Genomic DNA, 6,352 nt, shown 5'->3' with positions numbered 1-6,352 from the left:
TACTTATTAATCTGAAAATCTTATAAATACTTTAATTTTAAACGTTTTAATCAAATGACAGCCCTCTTCATTGTAACTTCTTTAGTAGTTGATTGAATAAATAAAGAGATATGCCTAAAACACCCCTTACACCCAAAATGTTTCTATTTTAAATTCTCCACAATGCAAATAACATGTACACTGTCAGTCAGGAAACCATCAGGCCAGTCAACAAAACAAGAGAGTCACAGAATATCAATCGACATTACTGACAAAAGCGTGTTTCCGAGTGAGCTGGCATCTCCAGTGGTCCTGAGGAGTCGTCAGTGTTGGGCTGTCATGAGTGGACAGTGCAGATGTATTGTGTTTGAGAGAGTCACGACAGAGGTCAGCTGACAGACACAGAGGTCAGGAGAGCCTCCTGCTGCCTCATTCAGATGTCATGTGAATGAGGACGGGACAGGCCTCTCAAGGATCAGGCTCCTCAACTCAACAGTGTGGGTCTGATCAGTGTTGTCCAAATATTTAAAAAGGTCATTCTATGCTGTGAAAGCCTTTTCCATTTCAAAAAGATGCTTTTATGCAAATTTCTGTACGATTTTAAACATTCTATGTGTTTGAAGTGTCATGAAACCCACCTGAAAATGTAGGCATGTAACGCTGCAGAGTAAAGGGATGATCTGTGTCTAGCCAAAAAACATTCAGAATCATTCGCATTTGTACTCTGAAAGGCAAATACGTGTGAATGTGCTTTTGTGTTTCTAACAAGGAAGAATAAAAAATATCAGTGGTCTGATCGGTGTATGGTGTCTGTATGGTGTTTATGATGCCTTGAAATGTTGTCAGTTAAAATATGTCCTCCTATCCCAGCCTAATGTGAATATTCGATTAATTTCTTAAGTTGAAACCACTGTGGTGGCATCAATAGTTCCGACTAGCTTGAAACGGCTACACTAGCTCAGGCATTCCAGTGAGTTTGAGGCGGGACTGTCTGTTGGCCCGACTGAAGTTGTGTGTCATTATTTACACTTCACATTTAAACTCTTGGCAAAGTTCTTCTTCATGCCTCACTCAGGGGTAAACAGAAGTTCGAAATACCTGTGCAACAGTATACTGTTTGTGAACTTTTTGAATATTTAAATATGTGCTGTGCGCTATCCTCCCAATAATGCAAAAAAAAAAAAGTTAAAGCATATGATCTTAGTGATGTGGTTATGTTTGCAACTAATCTACAAATACAAAGTTATGTCATGAAACTCTAGATAGCACAGGCTGACAGCAGCAGCAATAACCATAAGCAGCAGCAATAACCAACACCAGCAGCAGCATCAATAACCATTAGCAGCAGCAATTACCAACACCAGCAGCAGCATCAATAACTGACACCAACAGCAGCAGCATCAATAACTGACACCAGCAGCAGCATCAATAACTGACACCAACAGCAACAGCAGCAGCAGCAGCAATAACCATTAGCAGCAGCAATAACCAACACCAGCAGCAGCATCAATAACCATTAGCAGCAGCAATAACCAACACCAGCAGCAGCATCAATAACTGACACCAACAGCAGCAGCATCAATAACTGACACCAGCAGCAGCATCAATAACTGACACCAACAGCAGCAGCATCAATAACTGACACCAGCAGCAGCATCAATAACTGACACCAACAGCAGCAGCATCAATAACTGACACCAGCAGCAGCATCAATAACTGACACTAACAGCAGCAGCATCAATAACTGACAACAGCAGCAGCATCAATAACTGACACCAACAGCAACAGCAGCAGCAGTAATAACCATTAGCAGCAGCAATAACCAACACCAGTAGCAGCATCAATAACTGACACCAACAGCAGCAGCAAAAACCAACAGCAGCAGCAGCAGCAATAACCAACAGCAGCAGCATCAATAATCAACAGCAGCAGCATCAATAACTGACACCAACAGCAACAGCAGCAGCATCAATAACTGACACAAACAGCAACAGCAGCAGCAATAACCAACAGCAGCAGCAGCATAAAAAACCAACATCAACAGCAGCATCAATAACTGACACCAACAGCAGCATCAACAACCAACAGCAGCAGCATCAGCATCAGCAGCATCAATAACCAAAAGCACCAGCATCAGCAGCATCAATAACCAATAGCAGCAGCATCAGCATCAATAACCAACAGCAGCAGCAGTATCAAAAAACCAACACCAACAGCAGCAGCAGCATCAATAACCAACAACAGCAGCAGCAGCATCAATAACCAACAGCAGCAGCAGCATCAATAATCAACAGCAGCAGTGCAGCATCAATAACCAACAGCAGCAGCATCAATAACCAACAGCAGCATCAAAAACCAGCAGCAGCAGCATCAATAACCAACAGCAGCAGCATCAATAACCAACAGCAGCATCAATAACCAGCAGCATCAGCATCAGCATCAACAGCAGCATCAGCATTAGCATCAGCATCAATAACCAACAGCAGCAGCAGCATCAATAACCAGCAGCAGCATCAATAACCAGCAGCAGCATCAATAACCAGCAGCAGCATCAATAACCAACAGCAGCATCAATAACCAGCAGCAGCAGCATCAGCATTAGCATCAGCATCAATAACCAACAGCAGCAGCAGCAGCATCAATAACCAACAGCAGCAGCATCAGCATCAATGACCAACAGCAGCAGCAGCATCAATAACCAGCAGCAGCATCAATAACCAACAGCAGCATCAATAACCAACAGCAGCATCAATAACCAGCAGCAGCAGCATTAGCATCAGCATCAATAACCAACAGCAGCAGCAGCATCAATAACCATTAGCAGCATCAATAACCAACAGCAGCATCAATAACCAGCAGCAGCAGCATCAATAACCAACAGCAGCATCAGCATTAGCATCAGCATCAATAACCAACAGCAGCAGCAGCAGCATCAATAACCAACACCAATAGCAGCATCAATAACCAACAGCAGCAGCAATAACCAACACCAATAGCAGCATCAATAACCAACAGCAGCAGCAAGCAGCAGCAAGCAGCATCAATAACCAACAGCAGCAGCATCATTAACCAGCAGCAGCATCAATAACCAGTAGCAGAAGCATCAATAACCAACACCAACAGCAGCAGCATCAATAACTAATAGCAGCAGCAATAACCAACAGCAGCAGCAGCAGCAGCATCAATAACCAACAGCAGCAGCATCATTAACCAGCAGCAGCATCAATAACCAGCAGCAGAAGCATCAATAACCAACACCAACAGCAGCAGCATCAATAACTAACAGCATCAGCAATAACCAACAGCAGCAGCAGCAGCAGCATCAATAACCAACAGCAGCAGCAGCATCAATAACCAGCAGCAGCATCAATAACCAACAGCAGCAGCATCAATAACCAACACCAATAGCAGCATCAATAACCAATACTAATAGCAGCATCAATAACCAACAGCAGCATCAATAACCAACAGCAGCAGCATCATTAACCAGCAGCAGCATCAATAACCAGCAGCAGAAGCATCAATAACCAACACCAACAGCAGCAGCATCAATAACTAACAGCAGCAGCAATAACCAACAGCAGCAGCAGCAGCATCAATAACCAACAGCAGCAGCAGCATCAATAACCAACAGCAGCATCAATAACCAACAGCAGCAGCATCAATAACCAACACCAATAGCAGCATCAATAACCAATACTAATAGCAGCATCAATAACCAACAGCAGCATCAATAACCAACAGCAGCAGCATCAATAACCAACACCAATAGCAGCATCAATAACCAATACTAATAGCAGCATCAATAACCAACAGCAGCATCAATAACCAACAGCAGCAGCATCAATAACCAACACCAATAGCAGCAGCAAGAACAAGTTGACATGTAGTTGCAAAGTTACTTATACAGTAGTCAGTAGATTTAACATTCTGTTGCTGCTAGATTTGAGTGCGTCTTTCACTGTTGACCACGACATCCTCTTGAAACGACTTCAATATACAGTAGGGGTTCAAGGCACGGCATTGCAATGGTTCAACTCTTATTTAAAGGGTAGGACACTTTCAGTAAATATCGTTTACCTCACCTACTGCACCTGTCCTTATGGTGTTCCCCAGGGTTCTATTCTTGGCCCTCTGTTGTTTTCACTCTATGTGCTTCCCCTGGGTTCCATTCTCCAGAAATATGGCATAAATTATCACTGCTATGCCGATGACCTACAACTTTACCTTCCAATCAAATTTGAAAACGATCTCTCTATACAACTCCTTCTCTCATGTTTTGATGAAGTGAAAATTTGGATGGCTAACAATTTCCTGCAGTTAAACACAGACAAAACTGAGGTACTTTTGCTAGGCCCCACTGCACTCAATACAACTCTGACAAGTAGGTTAGGCTCCCTTAGTGATAGCTTACAACCCAGTGTAAAATATCTGGGGGTTCATTCTGATCCTTTACTACAATTTGACAAACAGGTGAACATGGTTGTAAAGAGTAGCTTCTTTCACCTCAGATCTGTTGCGAAGGTAAAACATTTTCTTTCTCAAAAAGATCTTGAAATTGTCATTCACGCACTAATCTCTTCTAGACTGGACTACTGTAATTCTCTGTATGTCGGTCTTCCTCAAAGCATCTCGGCTTCAGATGGTCCAAAATGCAGCAGCCAGATTGCTGACAGGTTCAAAAAAAAAAAAAAAAAACGGGAGCATATCACTCCTGTTCTTGCTTCACTCCACTGGCTCCCTGTCAAATTCAGAGTTGATTTTAAGGTTCTTCTTTTTGTATATAAGGCCATACAAAAATCAGATTATATCTGTGAACTTATCCAGCCATATACAACCTCTAGGTCATTAAGATCTTGTGACCAGCTTCTTTTATCAGTCCCTCGTTCACGTTGCAAATCCAAAGGCGACAGAGCTTTCGCGGTTGCTGCACCTAAACTTTGGAACAGCTTACCTTTTAATATCAGGGCCTCTCCATCGCTCAACGTTTTTAAATCTAGTTTAAAGACTCATTTTTATACTCTTGCATTTGAGTGATACTGTGTATTTTACACCGCGTATTTATATGTGTATGTAGAAATGTTCTTTTATTAGTCTATTATTATTAGTTTTTTTCTCTATTAACTTATCTGACCATCTGTAAAGCACTTTGGATCAACAAATGTTGTGTTTATGTTGTGCTCTATAAATAAATTGACTTGACTTGACTTGACTAGATTGTCTGTTGGAGGACCATCACAATAAAGAGTTAGCAGATATTGAATAGACAGTCTACTAATACTCTAGAGATAGTTGACATCTGGTTGCAAAGTTACTTGTAGTCAACAGAATGTTCAAAAGTGTAACCGAAAATGCAAATACTAAGGATTTTTCCTGTGAAGCCGCTATGGAAATACAATACCGATCCTCCACTCACATTCAAAGTAGCATGTTTCCAAAGAATTAAAGCAACGATGACCAACGAAAACATGTGGACACACACAATTTTTTTTTTTTTGAGTTATAAACAAATGATTTGGTGTGCTGAATGATTGATGAAAACAAACATAATAATCAGGTTTAAAGCTGCAGACAGAAACATCAGACTCAGGACAGAAACACACAACCTCTAAAGTAAGAACACATTCATTCTTCAAACACAATTAGACGTTGAGATGTTAGTATTGTCTGCATGATTTTGAATCGAGTAATGCTTACATGTTTTAATATAAGATGAATATGAGAATGTTTTTCAATGTGGTTTTTTTTTCCACAGAAATGGACCAAACTCTATATGTCATTCTTCTTCTCATTGGTGAGTGTGTGTTGTTTTATTTATGGTTTATAGTTTCATCAGGTTTGACCATGTTATGAAAAGCATGAAAGCATACCTTCTCTTTCACAGCTCTCTGCTCCGTATCTGAATGTGTTCAGCGTCAGTATCACTCCATAAACGTGAGGAAGAGCTGGAATGAATCTCAGAGATACTGCAGAGAGAAATACACAGATCTGGCCACCGTTGACAACATGAACGACATGAACAAGCTGAAGAAGAGTATGAAAGATTAGGGTGTTCATTTTCTGGATTGGGCTGCAGAAGACAGTGATAAATGGCAGTGGTCTTTAGGTGAACCTGTGCTCTATCTGAACTGGGGACCTGGACAACCTGATGGCAGAGACGAGTGTGCTTTTATGAGAAATGGAGAATGGTATGAATGGCTATGTAGTAACAGCCTGACTTTCATCTGCAATTCATCTATCAACAGTAAGTGCAGCTCCCTGACAGCAAACATTCATTTATAAAAAGATGCACCATATACTGTACAAAATTTAGTGCCGTACTAAATAATTCTACTGTTTAATGTAGTCGTAAATATAGGAGAGACTGTGGATA

General features: G+C 41.2%; 1 long non-coding RNA gene across 1 annotated transcript; it reads left to right on the top strand.

Annotated features, from left to right (window-relative positions):
• Positions 1 to 5,544: 5,544 nt before the first annotated feature.
• LOC130080395 (uncharacterized) lies at positions 5,545 to 6,025 on the top strand. The gene is made up of 3 exons (XR_008806673.1): positions 5,545 to 5,592; positions 5,735 to 5,773; positions 5,864 to 6,025. It is a non-coding gene; the product is annotated as an uncharacterized LOC130080395 (long non-coding RNA).
• The last annotated feature ends 327 nt before the right edge of the window (positions 6,026 to 6,352 follow it).

The sequence above is a fragment of the Rhinichthys klamathensis genome, unplaced genomic scaffold, assembly GCF_029890125.1.
Source record: "Rhinichthys klamathensis goyatoka isolate OS25496 unplaced genomic scaffold, OSU_Roscu_1.1 h1tg000033l_1, whole genome shotgun sequence".
In the NCBI taxonomy this organism is placed as follows: Eukaryota; Metazoa; Chordata; class Actinopteri; order Cypriniformes; family Leuciscidae; genus Rhinichthys; species Rhinichthys klamathensis.
This window is presented reverse-complemented; position numbering and strand designations above follow the sequence as displayed.